The sequence below is a fragment of the Macaca mulatta genome, chromosome 7, assembly GCF_049350105.2.
Source record: "Macaca mulatta isolate MMU2019108-1 chromosome 7, T2T-MMU8v2.0, whole genome shotgun sequence".
Lineage (NCBI taxonomy): Eukaryota > Metazoa > Chordata > Mammalia > Primates > Cercopithecidae > Macaca > Macaca mulatta.
Window position 1 is genome coordinate 146,572,825 of NC_133412.1, and position 20,944 is coordinate 146,593,768.

Below are 20,944 nucleotides of genomic sequence, written 5' to 3' on the forward strand. Positions count from 1 at the left end.
GTCAAGGTATAGCTGACAAATAAAAATTATTATTCTTTTTTGAGACAGAGTTTCACTCGTGTGCCCAGGCTGGAGTGCAATGGCGCGATCTTGGCTCACTGCAGCCTCTGCCTCTGGGTTCAAGCGATTCTCCTGCCTCAGCCTCCCAAGTAGCTGGGATTATAGGCATGCACCTGTAATTTTATATTTTTAATAGAGATAGAGTTTCACCATGTTGGCCAGGCTGGTCTCCAACTCGTGACCTCAGGTGAGTAACCCACCTCGGCCTCCCAAAGTGTTGGGATTACAGGCGTGAGCCACTGCATCCCGGGAAACAAATAAAAATTATATACTTATGATATAAAATGTGATGTTTTGATGTATACATTGTGAAATGGTTAAATTGAGCTAATTACCATATCCATCACCTCACATACTTATTTTGGTTTTGTGAGAACATTTAAGATTTACTGTCTTTGCAGTTTAAAAAAAAAAAAAAAAAAGAGATTGTGTCACTCTGTTGCCCAGGCTGAAGTGCAGTGGTGTGACCATAGCTCACCACAGCTTTGAATTCCTGGGCCCCAGTGATCCCCTAGCCTACACCTCCTGAGTAGGTAGAACTATAGGCACAAGTCACCACACTCTGCTCTCCTTTACAAGTATATAATACATTATTATTAACTATAGTCACCATTGTTGTACAAAGGATCTCCAGAACTTATTCATCCTAACCGAAACTTTGTACCCTTTGACCTGTTCCCTCTCTTCCTCCCCAGAACCTGGAAATCATCTTTCTACTCTGTTTCTGAATTTGACTTTTTAAGACTCCACTTATAAGTGAGATCATGTTTGTCTGTCTTGTTTTTTTTTTCCTTACGTATTTCTTCATTTGAAACCAAAAATAACATTTCACATTCTTTTATTCTTTCGTGTTTATATTCAGAATAAAAGTCAATGTTAGCATCCAGCAATGTTTGTAAGTTTTTAAATAAAGCCACATTGTCTTTCTTTTTTTTTTTTTTTTTTTTTTTTTGAGACGGAGTCTTGCTCTGTCGCCCAGGCTGGAGTGCAGTGACCGGATCTCGGCTCACTGCAAGCTCCGCCTCCCGGGTTCACGCCATTCTCCTGCCTCAGCCTCCCAAGTAGCTGGGACTTCAGGCGCCGCCACCACGCCCGGCTAATTTTTTGTATTTTTTAGTAGAGACGGGGTTTCACCGTGTTAGCCAGGATGGTCTCGATCTCCTGACCTCGTGATCCGCCCGTCTCGGCCTCCCAAAGTGCTGGGATTACAGGCTTGAGCCACCACGCCCGGCCCAAGCCACATTGTCTTTCTATGCCTACCTTATTTCACGTTGCATAATGGCCTCCAGGTTCATCCACAATTAAGGTTGAATTGTGTGTGTGTGTGTGTGTGTGTATGTGTGTGTGTGTGTTGCATGTGGCTGTATCTCCAGCCTAGGCAACAGAGCAAAATCTTGTCTCTAACACAATAATAAATACAGGGATTAAAAAGGGATTAGAGGCCGGGCGTGGTGGCTCACGCCTGTAATCCCAGCACTTTGGGAGGCAGAGGCGGGCGGATCACGAGGTCAGGAGATCAAGACCATCCTGGCTAACATGGTGAAACCCCATCTCTACTAAAAATACAAAAAATTAGCTGGGCATGGTGGCAGGCGCCTGTAGTCCCAGCTACTCGGGAGGCTGAGGCAGAAGAATGGTATGAACCCGGGAGGTGGAGCTTACAGTGAGCAGAGATCGCGCCACTGCACTCCAGCCTGGGTGACAGAGCAAGACTCTATCTCAAAAAAAAACAAAAACAAAAACAAAGGGATTAGAATAGGTATTCATAAGTATGGCTACACATGATGTATACACACACACACACACACACACACACACACACACACACACTCTCTCTCTCTCTCTACATTTCTTTATCCATTCATCTGTTGATGGACACCTAGGTTGATTCCGTATCTTGGCTATTGTGAATAAATGCTGCAATGAATACTAATACATTTTAAAGGAGTGAGGGGCTGGGTGTAGTGGCTCATGCCTGTAATCCCAACACTTCGGGAGGCAGAGGTAGGTAGACTGGTTGAGCCCAGGAGTTTGAGACCAGCCTGGGCAACATGGCAAAATCCCGTCTCTACAAAAAATAAAAAAATTAGCCTGGCAGGTGGTGTGTCCCTATAGTCCTAGCTACTTGGGGGCCTGAGGTGGGAGGACTGCTTGAGCCCAGGAGGTCAAGGCTGCAGTGAGCTGTGATCATACCACTGCATTCCAGCCTGGGTGGCAGAGCGAAACTCTATCTGTAAAATAATAAAATATTAAAATTTAAATTAAATTTAAAAGGGGTTATTTCAGAATGATGTTAATGTGCCAGAGATGAGGAATGAAACATAGGCTGATCATTCACACAGGGATTAAAAGTAGGTATTCATATGTATAGCTACACATTGACATCAGGTATTCTACAGGCAAAGCATAGTTTTTCCTGTGTCTCAACCGTCCTCTTTGAAAAGATGAAAATAACCTTAAAATATGTTATTGTTGAAGACAATGAAGGAGAATTGAGTTCTAGAATGGCTAGATGGATACAGACACAGCTGAAAGAGAAATAAAATCCTTAACATAGCTGTTTCTTCTATATATAGAAAATAAGTCTAAATTGGAGTTGATATCAACTTCAGGTAGAAATGAAAACTAGTACAGCCTTTTTTATTTTTTTTTATTTTTTAGAGACAGGCACATGCCATATGCCCGGTTAATTTTTAATTTTTATTTTTTGTAGAGATAGGGACTTATTCTGTCACCTGGCTGGGGCGCAGTGGCACAACCATAGCTCACTGTAACCTCAAATTCCTGGGCTCAAGTGATCCTCTTGCCTCAGTCTCCCAAAGTGCTGAGATTACAGGCAGGAGCTACCATACCTGGCCACCCTGCCCCTCTATCCATCCATCTACCCATCTATCCATCTATCTAATCTATCTATTTTAATTATTAGGGGGTGTGTGTGTGTGTGTGTATGTGTTTGTGTTTAAGCAACAAGGTCTTGCTCTGTGGCCCAAGTTGGAGTACAGTGGCACAATCATAACTCAATGGAACTTTAAACTCCCGGGCTCAAGGGATCTTCCCACATCAGCCTCCAGAGCAGCTGGGTCTACAGGCCCACACCACAAGGCCTGACTAGTTCTTGTGTGTGTGTTTTGTTTTGGAGAAACAAGGCCTTGCTATGTTACCCGGGATGGTCTCAAACTCCTGAGCTCAACTGATACTCCTGTCTCAGCCTCTCAAAGTGCTGGGATCACAGGTGTGAGCCACCAGTCTTTTTAGAACACAGTTTTACAATATGCAACTGAAGACCTTAAAATGAACATATATTGAAGAATATTTCACACAGAATCATCAGACCAATCAGATAATTTACGGTATATGGTTCTCAAACTTTAGCATGTATCAGAATCACCTGAAGGGTCTGTAAAACCATAGATTGCGGCTGGGCGCAGTGGCTCATGCCTGTAAATCCCAGCATTTTGGGAGGCTGAGGAGGGCAGATCACTTGAGGTCAGGAGTTTGAGACCAGCCTGGCCAACATGGTGAAACCCTGTCTCTACTGAAAATACAAAAAATTAGCCAGGCATGATGGTGCACACCTGTAATCCCAGCTACTCGGGAGGCTAAGACCAGAGAAACACTTGAACCTGGGAGGCAGAGGTTGTAGTGAGCTGAGATCACACCACTGCACTCCAGCCTGAGCAACACAGTGAGTGATATGCCGCCTCAAACAAAACAAAACAAAACAACCACAGATTCCTGGGCCCCCAAACCAGGTTTCCAATTCAGTAGGTCTGGGTGGAGGCCAAGAATATGCACTTCTAACAAATTCCCAAGTAATGCTGGTATCTCTGGTCCAAGGACCAGGCTGAGAATCATTGATCTAACAAATGGACTTCTATGAAACCATTAAAAATGAAGATCTATATTCATCAATATGATATATACATGCAGTGGTGTACTGATAAGCCAGTTTGGGGAGAAATTCAGCAGGGAGAAAGAAGCCCTCCTTTGTAGCATTTGCCAAAGTCACTGATGTAGCTAATCCCACCATTGCTAATATCAACCTACCAACAATTTGGGCTTGCATAATTTCTTAATTATTGGCTCTGGTGAGCTAGTGCTAGCTGGTCCAAGCACACTAACTAGAAAAATATCTAAAAAGATACAAGGCAAAATGGTAATTAAGCAGTTATCTTTGGGTAAGAGAATTATGGGAATTTTCTTAATGGCTTTCTGTATTTTCTTAACTGTTTTATGAGCATTCTCACTTTTATAATAAAAATCTATTAACAATTAAAAATGAAGTTATTTGCATTGGCTATATCTTTCTGGTCATTAAATATTCACACACACATTCATTCATATATATATGTCTATAAAGGTTTGGATTAAGAGTTCTGTATAGTTGGAAGTTTTGCACCCCCTCTAGAGAAGACAATGATATTTAAATATTAAGACCAAGTCTGCTACTGCACTCTTCTTCTGTGTTAACCTGGCCTTGACAAAGTGGAAAAAGAAAGAATGGTAAAGGCCCAGCTGAGAAGTCTTTGAACTCTAGCCCTGCAGCATCAAGGGCTATATGTGTCTGTTTACAAAACTAAGCATTAACAGCTGCCCTAGAATCCAAGCGGAAAATAGCCTAAGACAGCCTGCAATGTACGTGCTATAAAACCCAGTTTCACAAAAACAGCAGGAACATAATCCCTCTAGCTTTGCCACATAAAAATGTAGGTTTAACAGTTCACCAAATTGTTAATGAGAAAAAAATCAAAAATAGCTTAAATATCCCACAACAGAAGATTAAATAATTTAAAGCTATAAAATGAAATATGCACCTATTAAATGGTGATATTTAAAATGTCTAACAACATGGGGAAATGGTCATAAATTATTGTGAAAGGAAAAAATGTAAGAAAACTGTGTATATAATCCCATTAATAAACTACATATTTGTATATGAGAGACAGAGACACAGAGAGAGAAAGAGAGAGAGAGAACGAGTGTGTGTGTGTGTGTGTGTGTGTGTGTGTGTGTGTATCGACCAGAAAGATATAGCCAAGGTTAATAGCAATTATCTTTGGATTAGGGTATTACAGATGATCTTTTTATATTTGCCCATTTGCCCATTTGTATTTTCAAAAATATCTACAACAAATATATATTATTTGGGTTTGTTTTTTTTTTTTAGTCACTAAGCAGGGGAAACCCAAATGGTAACAAGTAAATGAAAAGATGCCTAACCTCACACTCAATCACAGAAATAGAAATTAAAACAATATACTTCTTAATTCCCATCAGATTGACAAGGCTAAACAGATGGATAAGACCAAATATTGGTGAGTATTTAAGGAAACAGGAATCCTAATTCACTGCTGGTGGGAGCATAAACTGGGTAGCCATTCTAAAAAACATTTGGCAATATTTAATGAAATTAAGTATGTGTATGGGCCACAAGTCAGCAATTCCTTTTCTCGGTATATACTAGAGTAACCTTTGCACACATCAGTAGGATATATGCATAAGGATGTACACAGCAGCAATATTTGTGTTAGTTTTCAACACACCTACGTATCAATTATTAGAGAAATATACAAGTAAAATGTGGAAATACATATACAACGGAACATTATACAACAGTCGGTTTTTGTCAACTAAATTTACAAATACAGTATGTGCTTGCATAATTCCTTTTGATCAAAAAAGAATAAATAAGATTCGGAGCATAATAACATTATACAGCTTAAAAACACATACACATAGGGCCAGGTGTGGTGGCTCACACCTGTAATCCCAGCATTTTGGGAGGCCAAGGTGGGTGGATCACCTGAGGTCAGGAGTTTGAGACCAGCCTGGCCAACCTGGTGAAACTCCATTTCTAGCAAAAATACAAAAAATTAGCCAGGTGTGGTGGCAGACGCCTGTAATCCCAGCTACTCAGGAGGCTGAGGCAGGAGAATCGCTTGAACCTGGAAGGCGGAGGCTGCAATGAGCTGAGATCACTCCACTGCACTCCAGCCTGGATGACAGAGCGAGACTCGGTCTCCAAAAAAAAAAAAACAAACCACATACACATAAAACAATAGGAAAATATTTCAAAAATAAGCACATACTTACATTAAGCATATTAAATACAGTTGGCCCTCCATATCCATTGGTTCAACCAACTGTGGATTTAAAATATGCCAGAGCCGGGCACGGTGGCTCATGCCTATAATCCCAGCACTTTGGGAGGCTGAGGCGGGTGGATCACCTGAAGTCTGGAGTCAGAAACCAGCCCGACCAACATGGAGAAACCCTGTCTCTACTAAAAATATAAAATTAGCCGGGTATGGTGGCGCATGCCTGTAATCCCTCCTACTTGGGGGGCCGAGGCAGGAGAATCGCTTGAACCCAGGACACAGAGGCTGTGGTGAGCCGAGATTGCACCATTGCACTCCAGCCTGGGCAACAAGAGCGAAACTATGTCTTAAAAAAAAAAAAAAGAAAAGAAAAGAAAAAGGAAAGAAAATATGCCAGAAAAAAAAAGGCTTAGCCATATGCAGTGGCTCACATCTGTAATTCTAACAACTCCGGAGGCTAAACCAGGAGGACTGCTTGAGGCCAGGAGTTTGAGCTTGCAGTGAACTATGACTACACCACTGCACTCCAGCATGGGCAACACAGCAAGAGCCTGTCTCTAAAAAATAAATAAACAGGTCAGGCACGGTGGCTCACACCTGTAATCCCAACACTTTGGGAGGACAAGGCCAGTGGATCACTTGAGGCCAGAAGTTTGAGACCAGCCTAGCCAACATGGAGAAACCTCATCTCTACAAAAAATACAAAAATTAGCTGGATGTGGTGGCGTCTGTAATCCCACTTACTCGGGAGGCTGAGGCAGGAGAATCGTTTGAACCCAGGAGATGGAGGTTGCAGTGAGCTGAGATCGTGGGCGACGGAGTGAGACTCTGTCTCAAAAAACAAAAACAAAAACAAAAGTGAAAATATATAAATGAATAAGAAAGCAAGTGAGCTATCAAGTCATGAAGAGAAGACATGAAAGAACTTTAAATGCACATTACTAAGCGAAAGAAGCCAATCTGAAAAGGCTACATGTACTGTATGATTCCAACTATATGACATTCTGGAAAAGGCAAAACTATGGAGACAGAAAAAGGATCAGTGGTTACCAAAGGTTAGGTGAGAGGAAAGGATGGACAGTCAGAGCACACAGAATCTTTAGGATAGTAAAACTATTTTGCATGACACTACAATGGTGGATGCATGTCAGTACATTTGCCAAAATCCACTGAAAGTACAACATCAAGAATAAATTCTAATATAACCTAAGGACTCTAGGTGAAAATAATGTGTCAATGTGGGTTTATTGATTATAACAAATTATGAAACATATAATTAGTCTTCTTCCCCTTTCTTGACATATACCTCATAAAACCATTGGCACCTCTGGAGTGATATCTTTTACATGCTAATGAGATCTCTAGATAGTTTTAAGGATAAAGGCTGGTCATCTGAAAGACCAAGGCATAAGAGGGTTGGGATTTCCAGCCCCAGCCCCCAACCTCCAGAGAGGGAAGAGGAGCTGAAGGATAAGCTGATTACAAATGGCCAACGACTTAATCAATCATGCCTATGTAATGAGGCTTCCATAAAAACCCGAAAGGACAGCGTTTGGAGAGCTTCTGGACAGATGAACACATGGAGGTTCCTGGAGGGTGGCACACCTGAAGAAGGCATGGAAGATCCATGCCGCTTTATACCTTGCCCTATGCATCTCTTCCATCTGTCTCATTTGTAATATCCTTTATAATAACCCTATAAATGCAAACGAAGTGTTTCTCTGAGTTCTGTGAGCCACTCTAGCAAATTAACTGAACCAAAAGAGGGAGCTGTGGTAACCCTGATTTATAGCTAATCAGCCAGAAGCACACGACACAACCTGGGGCTGGCAATTGAAGTAGGGGATTGAGCCCTCAACCTGTGGGATCTGATTCTATCTCCAAGTAAATAATGTCAGAATTGAGTTAAAATGTAGGATACCCAGCTGGTGTCTGCCAAAGAATTGAGTGGTTGCTGGTAGATAGAAATCCCCATACATTTTGGTAACCAGAGATGCTGTGTTATATTGAGTTTGCATTCGTTTGATTTTTCTTATATCTCCTGTGTACTATTCTGGTAAGGAATGCTGACAGTAAGAAAGACTGTGGGTTTGTGGGGGCAACAGGTATATGGAAACTGTCTATTTTTTTGCTCAATTTTGCTATAAACCTGAAACTGTTCTAAAAAAATTAAGTCTTACAAAAACTAACCAAAAAAGCAAAAAACAAAAAAAAAAAAACCAGTCTGGTACTCATGAACAATAACAATTAACTGGCTATAAACAAACAAAACAAAGAAGTACAGATCTGAAAGGTTCATGTAAAAGGCACCAGAGCACATCCATATGTACAAGGGAAACCACTAACAAAATATGTAAGACTAGATTTTTTTTTTTTTTTTTTTTTTGAGACAGAGCCTCGCTCTGTCGCCCAGGCTGGAGTGCAGTGGCGTGATCTCGGCTCACTGCAAGCTCTGCCTCCTGGGTTCACGCCATTCTCCTGTCTCAGCCTCCCGAGCAGCTGGGACCACAGGTGCCTGCCACCACGCCCGGCTAATTTTTTGTATTTTTAGTGGAGACAGGGTTTCACCATGCTAGCCAGGATGGTCTCCATCTCCTGACCTTGTGATCTGCCCACCTCGGCCTCCCAAAGTGCTGGGATTACAGGCGTGAGCCACTGAGTTGGGCCTAAATTTGTTTTTGAGACAGGGTCTCACTCTCACCCAGGCTGGAGAGCAGTGGGGTGCAATCAGAGCTCACTGCAGCCTCAAACTGCTGGGCTCAAGTAATCTTCCTGCCTCAGCCTTCATGAGTAGCTATGACCACGTGCACACACCACCATGTCCAGCTCAATTTTTAGGATTTTTTGTAATGACAAGGTCTCACTATGTTTGCCCAGGCTGGAATCAAACTCCTGAGCTCAAGTGATTCTTCTGCCTCAGCCTCCCAAAGTGCTAGCATTACAGGCGTGAGCCACTGTACCCAACCCAAAAACTTTTTAATCATGGTGGAAACAGACCTCATAATTCAAATCCAGTTTCTGCAGCTATTTTTCTTCAACAGATGAAGAAAAATACTACTAATCAACAATACCTCCTTGATCACAAATAAATTTCTAGAATAAATGATTGATTCCCTATCTGCTATATGGATCCTAAAACATAAAAATAATAACTAAAAATAGCAGGAGCAGATGCCTTTTACTGAGAGCCCATAAATTATTGCACCGTACGTATAATATCTAATCTTTCTAACGATCCTCAGAGATTACACACTACATTACTATCTCAGAGAGATTAACTGATTTGCCTAAGAACACACAACAACTATGTAGTATAACCAGGAATCAAATATAATCTTCTACTATAAAGTCTGTGCTCTTTCATTCTACCCCAATGTCCATATACCAAACAATTATAACAATAATATCTTCCATTGTAGCACCTCCAATGTATTAGGCACTGTATTAGGTACTTTACATAAATTATCTCCTTCATACTTCACGACTGCCCTAAAAGTTAGATATTATTAATTCCATTTTACAGATGAGGAAATAGAGGTTTATAAATCCAGTAACTTGACCAATGTCTCAAGATTCAAGCCAAGTTTCACTTTGCATTATCAAAAGTTCACTTTCACATCTAAATTTAAAACTCTTTACTATTTTTATTCCTTTTGTTCTCCACACTATCCAGTTAAATGTTACTATGTAATAATAAAGCACCTATGTGCTGAACATCACACTGAAGTCAAATGAACACAATTTTGATATAAAATAAATATAATCATATAACTGTGACAGATGTTAACTGGTTACTCAAAAAGTCATTCCCAAATCCCTACTCCCTCCTTGCCTCTCATTACAGAGGCCAAAAGACGAAAACAGCTAGAGGTGACCATATGACCCAATTTTGGCCCTTGGAACATTAGAAGTGACTTGCTGGAATCACTAATAAGAAAGCTTTTCCTTGGCAGTGTCTTTTTCCTTCTTCCTTGAATGTAGGTGGAAGGCTGGAGCTGCAGTAGCTGTCTTAAGACCATGAAAGGCCAAGCAAATCACAAATTCATAGGCCCCAGCAATGTTGAACCATTAAAGCAACATGAGCAACTGCCAACTTCAGATTTATGTAAGCTTTATAGTCGGGTTTTCAATTACTTACAGCTTGATTCACCCTTTATATATCACCATATCAGAAACTCTACCACAATTTTAACTGTAAGTAACTTCCTGGCCAATAATTAAAAACGAAGTCACGTACTAGTCCTAAATTAGTCTGACAAAATTACAATCTCCTGATGAGGACTATTTTGAGTGGGAGCTGTGAGAAGATAGAGCTGAGGGAAGAATGAGAGACAAGAATACAGAATCAGGGAGCTCCCTGGGCTCTGAATTTCGCACATGGTTAAGAGCTCAGACTCTCAAAATAATCACCAAGAGTATATCATCAGAAGGGACACATCCTTGAATAATAATATAAGCCTTCAAGAGATTGGTGGGGCATGGCAGCTCATGCCTGTAACCCCAGCACTTTGGGAGGCCAAGGCAGGCAAATCACTTGAGGCCAGGAGTTTGAGACCAACCTGGCCAACATGGCGAAACCCTGTCTCTATTAAAAATACAGAAAAATAAAGAGGCCGGGCATGGTGGCTCACGCCTGTAATCCCAGGACTTTGGGAGGCCAAGGTGGGCAGATCATGAGGTCAGGAGTTTGAAACCAGTCTGGCCAATATGGTGAAACCCCGTCTCTACTAAAAATACAAAACTTAGCCAGGTATGGTGGCACAGCCCTGTAGTCCCAGCTACTCAGGAGACGGAGGCAGAAGAATCACTTGAACCCCAGAGGTGGAGGTTGCAGTGAGTCAAGATCGCCTGGGTAACAGAGCAAGACTCCGTCCGAAAAAAAAAAAGATTAGCCAGGCATTGTGGCGCACGTCTGTCATCCCACCTACTCGGGAAGCTGAGACACAAGAATCACTTAAGCCTTGGAAGCAGAGGTTGCAATGAGCTGAGATTGTGCCACTGAACTCCAGTGTGAGCGACAAAGCAAGGCTATGTCTCAAAAAACAAAAAAAGGTTAAAAAAAAAAAAGAGAGAGAGAGATAACATGCTTCAAAACAAAAGTTAAGACTCTTGTCCAAAAAAATTCATAGTTAATTTTCTTAGGTATGATCAGGTCTTGGGGTTACAGGAAAAAAATAGTTTGCATTTAATAATAAATGTTTACTGAAGTATAATATCCTTTTTCTTAGAAGATGCATGCTCAAGTATTTAGAGGTAAATTATCATGATGTCTGCAACTTACTTTCAAGTGGTTTATATAAAAGAGGATACATACATATTAGAATACACATATAAAGTATGGGAAAATATGAAAAAATATTGAAATATCAGTGGGGGATATACAGATGTTCAACATACGTCTTACCCAACATTCTGCACATTTGAAATATTGCATAATAAAAAGTTGATGTTAATTTTCTGGTTTTGGTATTGTACTACAGCTATGTAGCTATGTAACTGGGTAAAGGACACAGAGGACTTCATTTTCCTATTTGTATACCTTTCTGTGAATCTAAAATTATTTCTTTTCTTTTTTTTTCTTTCCTTTTTTTTTTTTTCTAGAGACAGAGTCTTGCTCTGTCACCCAGGCTGGAGTGCAATGGTGTGATCTTAGCTCACTGCAACCTCCGCCTCCTGGGTTCAAGCAATTCTTCTGTCTCAGCCTCCCGAGTAGCTGGGATTACAGGCATGCACCACCGCACCCAGCTGATTTTTATATTTTTAGTGGAGACAGGGTTTCACCATGTTGGCCAGGCTGGTCTCGAACTCCTGACCTAGTGACGTGCCCGCCTCCGCCTCCCAAAGTGCTGGGATTACAGACGTGAGAAAATTATTTCAAAGCAAAAAGTTAAAAATGTTGGGAAGATTTCTTGCTTGGTAAGATGAAGTAAATACATCTCCCTTTATCTTCCAGTTAACTATAACACTGGGACAGAATGCATGAACAGCTATTTGAAGACGCTGTAAATATCACAGGTGGATCCAGGGAAATCACCAGAATTCCAACTACCCCCAAACCAGCTATGAGTTTATCATTTTTTTTCCCTCTAGTATCCTCCAACCTGAACTCAACACAACCTAAAACCCAGAACTGAGCACAATGGTGCAGGCGGAGAGAGAAACAGAACCCTCTAGCTCTGGCTCAAGGCCAGTAAAGGGAACTCCTACAGCTCAGAGAAGATGAGGGAAATCCTTTGGGTATTTTTTTCTCTTTTTTTTTTTTTTTTTTGACAGGGTCTCACTCTGTTTCCCAGGCTAGAATGCAGTAGCACAATCACAGCTCGCCACAACCTCAAACTCCTGGGCTCAAGTTATCCTCCCGCCTCGTCCCCCCAGAGTGCTAGCATTACAGGTGTGAGCCACTGTGCTCAGCAGCTTGGGAAAACTCCATACTCTCATGTGTCAGTCCCCAGGTCATCCACAGTGGGGGCAGCAGCAACAGCAGAAGAATCTGGGAATGGAAAGCCACCTCCAGGAACAAAACTTTTGAAGGAAGGGAACCTTTCTCTCCATCCAGTGGGGTCTTGCCTCCAAGTGGGCAGGACAAACTCCATTGTTTTGGGTTTTTTTTCCTTCTCTTTCTGTCTGTAGGAAAGTGACCCCATAATGTTGTTTATGAACTGCTGGGCTCATCCTCAACCTGTGTAGGTATGCATCTGATATCAACTGGCATAATAAAAACTTTGATAACTGAGATAATGAATAGACCTACACCCAGATCCCAGACTGACCACTGGATGAAACACTTGTGGGACAGATCTGAATAACACTGCCAAAGCTCAGAAAACTGAATTTATATGGAACCACAACCCACCGAAGACTAAAATAAAAATACCAATATTCTCCACAGAATATAAAGAAAACTGGCCAGGAACAGTGGCTCATGCCTGTAATCCCAGAACTTTGGTAGGCCGAGACAGGCAGATCACATGAGGTCAGGAGTTCCAGACCAGCCTAGCCAACACAGCAAAATCCCATCTCTACTAAAAATACAAAATTAACCAGGCATGGTGGTACACACATGTAATCCCAGCTACTTGAGGTGGGGATCACACCTGTAATCCCAGCACTTTGGGAGGCTGAGGCAGGCAGATCACTGAAGGTCAGGAGTTCAAGTCCAGCTTGGCCAACATGGTGAAACCCCATCTCTACTAAAAATACAAAAATTAGCCAAGTGTGGTGGCACATGCCTATAATCTCAGCTATTTGGGAAGCTGAGACATGAGAATCACTTGAACCTGGGAGGTGGAAGGTGCACTGAGCCAAGATCACACCACTGCCCTCCAGCCTAGGAGACAGAGCAAGACTCTGTCTCAAAAAAATACATAAGTAAATAAAATAAATAAATAAATAATAATAACGGGTATAGAGCTTCAGTTTTGCAAGATCAAAGGAGTTCTGAATATTGGCTGCAGAGCAATGTGAATGCACTTAACATTTAAAGTTGGTTAAAATGAGGCCGGGCACAGTGGCTCAAGCCTGTAATCCCAGTACTTTGGGAGGCCGAGGCGGGTGGATCATGAAGTCAGGAGATCGAGACCATCCTGGCTAACATGGTGAAACCCCGTCTCTACTAAAAATACAAAAAACTAGCCGGGCGTGGTGGCGGGCGCCTGTAGTCCCAGCTACTCGGAGGCTGAGGCAGGAGAATGGTGTAAACCCGGGAGGCGGAGCTTGCAGTGAGCCGAGATCGGGCCACTGCACTCCAGCCTGGGTGACACAGCGAGACTCCGTCTCAAAAAAAATAAATAAATAAATTTTAAAAATAAAAAAAAATAAAGATGGTTAAAATGGTAAATTTTTATGATATGCTAATTACTTCCCTACTCCAAATGTTAAACACTTTTGTTAAACACTTCATTCACAGAAGGTACTATACCTTTTAATAATTAGGACTAGAGGGTACAGGAGGGTTAGGAGTAATAAAAAAGTCATGTAACTTCTGTATTAACAAAAACCTGTAAAAACATGAACTGAATGCTGTTTTTCAAATAAGAATCATTGTAATTTTAGAACCAGGAATCTCATTTTTAAAAAATGGTAAGTAGGAGAACACTAATCTCTAAGCAACATAACTTACTTCTTCCAGAATTACTAAAAGTCCTTTTTGCATTTTAAAATAATTTGTACAGGCCCTGCACAGTGGTGCACACCTATAGTCCCAGCTATGCAAAGATACAAGTACGCTATGATTACGCCTATGAATAGCCACAGCACTCCAGCCTTGGCAATACATAGTAAGACCTGTCGCTGAAAAAATAAATACATAAAAATAAAATTAACTTTACATAGTCATGTATCTTTACCCAAGAACTTTATCATTTACTTCCTTCCAAGGATTACATAAAGTACCAAAATAAACACTACCATATTTGTAATTTCTTAAGAGTGTTTAGGAACTTTTGTTGTTATTTGTTTCAGAGAACAGTATTTCACTATTTGAGAGATTTTCATCCCCTTAGGTACAGGCCTACAGAAGATAATGTATTCAATAGATCTGTATCAGATATCAGCAATTAACCTACTCTGACTTCTTAAAAGCAAAAGGGAGCTAAAAACAAATGTTTAAAACAAAAAGTCAAGTTAAATGCTTAAAGGCTTTCTGTATGCTTGCACATATATGCATATATTTGTTATTTAAGATACAGTATTTTACATTACCTATAATCATGATTCCTAATCTGTCTATTGTAAAATACCTTATCTTGGTTTTATTTATTTATTTTTGGGTTTTTTTAGAGACAGAGTCTCTGTCACCCAGGCTGGAGTGCAGTGGCACAGATCTCAGCTCACTGTAACCTCCACCTCCTGGGCTCAAGGGATTCTCCCACTTTAGCCTCCAGAGTAGCTGGGGTTACAGGCGCGCACCACCACACCCAGCTAATTTTTTGTGGTTTTAGTAGAGACGGGGTTTCCCTATTTTGGCCAGGCTGGCCTCCAACTCCCTGCCTCAAGTAATCCACTCATCTGGGCCTCCCAAGGTGCTGGGATGGCAGGAGTGAGCCACTATGCCAGGCCTCATCTTGTTTTCAAATGCAAAAAAAAACAAAACTCACTCCTGTCATCCCAGCCCTTTGGGAGGCCAAGGTGAGCAGATGGCTTGAGCCTACGAGTTCAAGACAAGCCTGGGCAATACAGCAAAACCCCATTTCTACAAAAAATACAAAAATTAGCCAGGCATGGAAGCTTGTATCTGTAGTCCCCATCACTCTGGAGACTGAGATAAGAGGAGCACTTGAGCCCGGGAGGCGGAGGCTATAGTGCTAACTGCACTCCTCCCTGGGCAAAAGAGGAAGACCCTATCTCAAAACAAAACAAAAACAAAAACAGCTTTCTCAATTACTGTACCTTTTGAACTAAAATATATTGTTTCACAAAAATCAGTCAATTCTGATCATTAACATTTGAGAATTGGCCGGGCGCGGTGGCTCAAGCCTGTAATCCCAGCACTTTGGGAGGCCGAGACGGGCGGATCACGAGGTCAGGAGATCGAGACCATCCTGGGTAACACAGTGAAACCCCGTCTCTACTAAAAATACAAAAACTTAGCCGGGCGAGGTGGCAGGCGCCTGTAGTCCCAGCTACTCGGGAGGCTGAGGCAGGAGAATGGCGTGAACCCGGGAGGCGGAACTTGCAGTGAGCTGAGATCCGGCCACTGCACTCCAGCCTGGGTGACAGAGCGAGACTCCGTCTCAAAAAAAAAAAAAAAAAAAAAAAAATTTGAGAATTAACAAACTTCTGATATTGCCTCTATTGACACACTAGGTGGTTCAGTTTTTCTCCATTATAGAACTTTACCTGCAAATACTAGGGAAATAGTGCTGAGCCAACTCTGTTAAATTAAACTCATTATGATGTAAATCACTTTGGAATGAGAAAGTATCTAGATAGCAAGAAAATCTTCTGAGTCTTCTGCTTCCTAAAGCCTATTGTCCATTCCTATAGTGAACAGATGACAATCACATGTAATGTTTACAGAATTCTCTAAAAATATTTTCCATCACATCCAGAATTTGAGTATTAGTTATATTCAAACCTGCCACAGGCAGTTTATATAACTGGTAGCAGTCAATAAGGCAACCAAATACTCTATAACTTTGCAGTTTTCTCATCCCACTGAAAAAACTTGGCCAGGCGTGATGGCTCACGCCTGTAATCCCAGCACTTTGGGAGGCCGAGGCATGTGGATCACGAGGTCAGGAGATCGAGACCATCCTGACCAACATGGTGAAACCCCATCTCTACTAAAAATACAAAAAATTAGCTGGGCAAGGTGGCACATGCCTGTAGTTCCAGCGACTCGGGAGGCTGAGGTAGGAGAATGGTGTGAACCTGGGAGGCGGAGCTTGCAGTGAGCCGAGACCGTGCCACTGCACTCCAACCTGGGCGACAGCGCAAGACTCCATCTCAAAAAAAAGAAGAAAAACTTAAGATATTTACCAGAAATTTAGCACAATCCTGGAAAAATTGTACACAATCCTGTACAATCCTGAAAAAGACTTCCCTTAAAGAAACAGAGACAGACAAAACATGTGGAGGTATATAATGATTATATTGGCATTCGGTCCTCAAATTTATATTGGAAATCAATTTCCCAAATAATTCTCAAATTATTCAAACAAACAAGAAAAAAAAAGACCCAAGTAGGCTTTGAACTAACACGTTCTTAAAACAACAACAACCCAATTCCAAACTACAAATCTTATCTTCCATCTTGTTTATAAACTTTTGTCTCTACTTTTGATTGTAGCAGTATACTGTTTTGTTGACACAAAAGAAAATTCCAGGCCAGATGCAGTGGCTCATCCCTATAATCACAACACTTTGGGAGGCCGAGGAGGGTGGATCACCTGAGGTCAGGAGTTCCAAGACCAGCCTGACCAGCATGGTGAAACCCCATCTCTACTAAAAACACAAAATTAGCCAGGCGTGGTGGCACATGCCTACAATCCCAGCTACTTGGGAGGCTGAAGCAGGAGAATCACTTCAACCCAGGAGGCAGAGGTTGCAGTGAGCCGAGATTATGCCATTGCATTCCAGCCTGGGCAACAAGAGCAAAACTCCTTCTAGAAAGAAAGAAAGAAAAGGAAGAAAAAAAAGAAAAGGAAGAAAAGAAAGAAAGAAAATTCCAAATCTATTTCACTTTTTTTCTGTTTAGACATCTTATTTTCAATATCATACTCTACTACACAAGAACACATCAAATTCTTATTGAACTCATACACCATAATATCCTGCAAATATTCCTCTTTTTAATATATTTCATGTTATCTATATTACCTTAAAAGTAATACAAATCGTGGCAAATATTTTCCAAAGATGCCTACAACATTAGATTCCATCCCATACGCTCTTCTTACAATGTGATGTTGATCTTTCAAGTGGTGGGGTCTATGTCCACAGCTTCCTTGAAACCTGGGAGGACCTTTACAACTACATCAACTGGTAGGACAGAGCAAAGTAACACTATGTGACTTCCAAAACCTAGTCAAATATGCCATGCACCTTTGCCTTCCTCTCTTGGGATGCTCTCTCTCTTGGAACCCAGGTACCATGCTGTGAAGAAGCCGAGCAGCCACAAGGAGAGGTCACATGAAGGTGTTCTTGCCAACAGCCAGCATTAACCACCAGATATGTGAGTGAGCAAGCCTGCCTTCAAATGATTCCGGTTCCCAGCCACTGAGCCACTCCAACCCTTCTAGCCATCTCACCTCATGCTATATGTTAACAGAGACAAGTATCCCTACCAATCAAGCCTTGCTCAAATTGCAAATACATGAACAAAATAAATGACTGTTGTTTTAAGCCACTAAGTTTGAGGTACTTTGTTACACAGCAATAGATAACTGCAATACAAGCTCATAAATACAATCTGGAAAACAGACAAAAAGAAAAACAATTTTAATTATTCTAAGTTTTACCATTATAAAACATTTTGACACACATCTTACAATTAAGAAAACGTTTTGCCCTACCCACCTAATATTCCAAGTGATTTTATCAGGACAAAGGGTTATATCTGTAAAGGCAATAAAATGTTTGTATCTAACTACAAACAGGAAGAAAGACTGTTAGCCTTCAATCCACTTTGCTTATCCTTAAATATCTCTTTCACTTACCTGTCCTAAGTGAGGTGTCTGAGGATTGCTGGCCCACCAATATTCCAATCTATGGATATAGATCAAGACCTTGAGTGTTACTGTAACAGCAGCTGCACTGGCACTTTTCCCCAGAAGAAGTTGCTTAAGCCTCAAATCTGAAATTTTCAAGGAAAGAAAATCTTAAATATACATACCTCCTTTCAATCACTTAAAATTTCACTTCTATAGTTGAGTAAGGACTGATGGAGTTGGTTAGGATACATGGAAGTGAATGCACAGGTTTCACTAAAAATAGAGTTGGCCTGTGCAATTCTTGAAACAGGGCAAAAATAATAACAACTTTAAAAACTGAGGTGGATAATATGCATTCAGGTTCCAGCCTTACATTCTTAAGAGCTATATGATCTCAGTTAAGTAACAAATTCTCTGTGCATAAGTCTGATCATGTGATGAAGACTGAGGGAACCAGATCAAAATTTTGAGCTAGGAGTCAGCAGACCTGGGTTCCAAACTCAGTGATCATTCTCCCTTGCTGAAAGAACTTTGATACGTCTCTATGGGCTCGATTTTATCATCTCTAAAAGGGGAGGGTTGAATTAAATAGTGGTTGTTCAAATCTAACTCTTGAACAGATGCCAGCCATGACTAAAAACTATTTATAAAGTTACCAATTATGCTTACTATGAGACTGTCCTTCCTACATTTTTGGTGTTAAAATGGCTTATTTTATGAGATTATGTGACAGTAGCAGTAGATGGTAGCAGTTGTTAAAGTTCTCTATAGTCAAAATAAAGAGCTGTAATTCTGTATAAGCAATCTATAAATTATTTTTAGAAATTCTAGTGTATGATTTACGTGAACTCTAAAATTCCTTATACTTCTGACATCCTACATACTCACTATTCAACTAATATTTATTAGGTATCCAATATGTAACAGGTAGTCTACTTGTTGCTGGGCTACCCAAAACCTAAGATTAGTCCCTCCTCTGAAAGGCTCCCAATTTTAATAGGGAAATAGACACATATATCTCAAATATAATATAAATGGGTTAAGTCTTCTAATATAGGTTATGAATCTTATAATACATGGGAGGAAGAATGATAGAATGGATTTTGTTTTATATTTTGGAGACTGGGTCTCGCTCTGTCTGCCGGCCTGAAGTGCACTGGCGTGATCTCGGCTCACTGCAGCCTCAACCTGCCAGGCTCAAGAGATCCTCTCACCTCTGCCTCCTGAGTAGCTGGGACTACAGGCATGTGCCACCATGACCGGCTAATTTTGGGGGGAAGGTAGAGGGTGGGGGTGGGGGTAGGTACAGATGAGGTCTCACTATGTTGCCCAGGCTGAATGAATGAATTTTACAACTTAATAAGCTTTTAAAGTGAGTTTTGTAGTTGTAGGATGAGTTAATTATAACCTCTTTAAACCTCAGTTTATTTGTAAAACAATAATGATTACAGATACCACAGAGTTGTGGTACACAGATAAGATGCTATAAGAGGCCATTACAAAAAGTGAAAACATTCAGCTCACACGCCTTCCAGGAGACAAAAAAAAAATCATTTAATAATGACACGGTGCAAAAAGAGTTATTTACAAAACTGTAAATATGTATTTGTTTAAAACACTGTAGGCCGGGCGCGGTGGCTCAAGCCTGTAATCCCAGCACTTTGGGAGGCCGAGGCGGGTGGATCACGAGGTCAGGAGATCGAGACTATCCTGGCTAACATGGTGAAACCCCGTCTCTACTAAAAATACAAAAAACTAGCCGGGCGTGGTGGCGGGCGCCTGTAGTCTCAGCTACTCGGGAGGCTGAGACGGGAGAATGGCGTGAACCCGGGAGGCGGAGCTTGCAGTGAGCCAAGATCACGCCACTGCACTCCAGCCTGGGAGACACAGCGAGACTCCGTCTCAAAAAAAAAATAAAAATAAAAAAATAAAACACTGTAAAACTCAGTGGTGATTTTCTTCACTAGCTTCTAAGCAGCTGAAGGTTATAACCAAGTTTGCACCACTTTATATTCCTAGCATCTAGTACAATGCCTAATAAATAGCCAGCATCAATAAACAGTTTATTAGAAAAATTGATTGAATAAATTGGTAAATGGCTAATCTATTTTTACAGAAATTAAAGTTACAGTAGCTAAAAGTAAAAATTCTTAGAACTTTTATCCAAAACTAATTTTTTTTATTTATTTATTTATTTAGAGACGGAATTTCGCTCTTGTTACCCAGGCTGGAGTGCAATGGCACAATCTCGGCTCACCGCAACCTCCACCTCCCGAGTTCAAGCGATTCTCCTGCCTCAGCCTCCCGAGTAGCTGGGATTACAGGCATGTGCCACCATGCCCAGCTAATTTTTTTGTATTTTTAGTAGAGACGGGGTTTCTCCATGTTGGTCATGCTGGTCTTGAACTCCCAACCTTAGATGATCTGCTCACCTCGGCCTCCCAAAGTACTGGGATTACAGGCGTGAGCCACTGCACCCGGCCCCAAAACTAATTTTAAATGTGTATTTTGTGCCCACATCTGTCATATTGCAATCTGAATATACACGCATATTTTAAAAGCAAAATAAATTCACCAGACAAGGCAATAGTGCTGTTCCTGAATAAGAAGACAAGAAGCAGTTAACTTTTTTTT

General features: G+C 41.1%; 1 protein-coding gene across 50 annotated transcripts in view; it reads right to left on the reverse strand.

The window, feature by feature from the left end:
- The window catches only part of NUMB (NUMB endocytic adaptor protein), a 193,616-nt gene that overhangs the window by 124,867 nt on the left and 47,805 nt on the right, over window positions 1-20,944 (reverse strand). For 16 of the 50 annotated variants that reach the window (XM_077941383.1, XM_015144060.3, XM_028851655.2 and 13 more), the window contains exon 2: window positions 18,317-18,453. The exons of 8 other annotated variants lie outside the window; for them this stretch is intronic. The gene's annotated coding sequence lies outside the window, so the exon portion shown is untranslated. Of the gene's footprint in view, window positions 1-6,902; window positions 6,991-18,316; window positions 18,454-20,944 lie in introns of all 50 variants that reach the window. 26 more of the 50 variants (XM_077941387.1, XM_077941371.1, XM_077941382.1 and 23 more) reach the window with 3 other exon arrangements.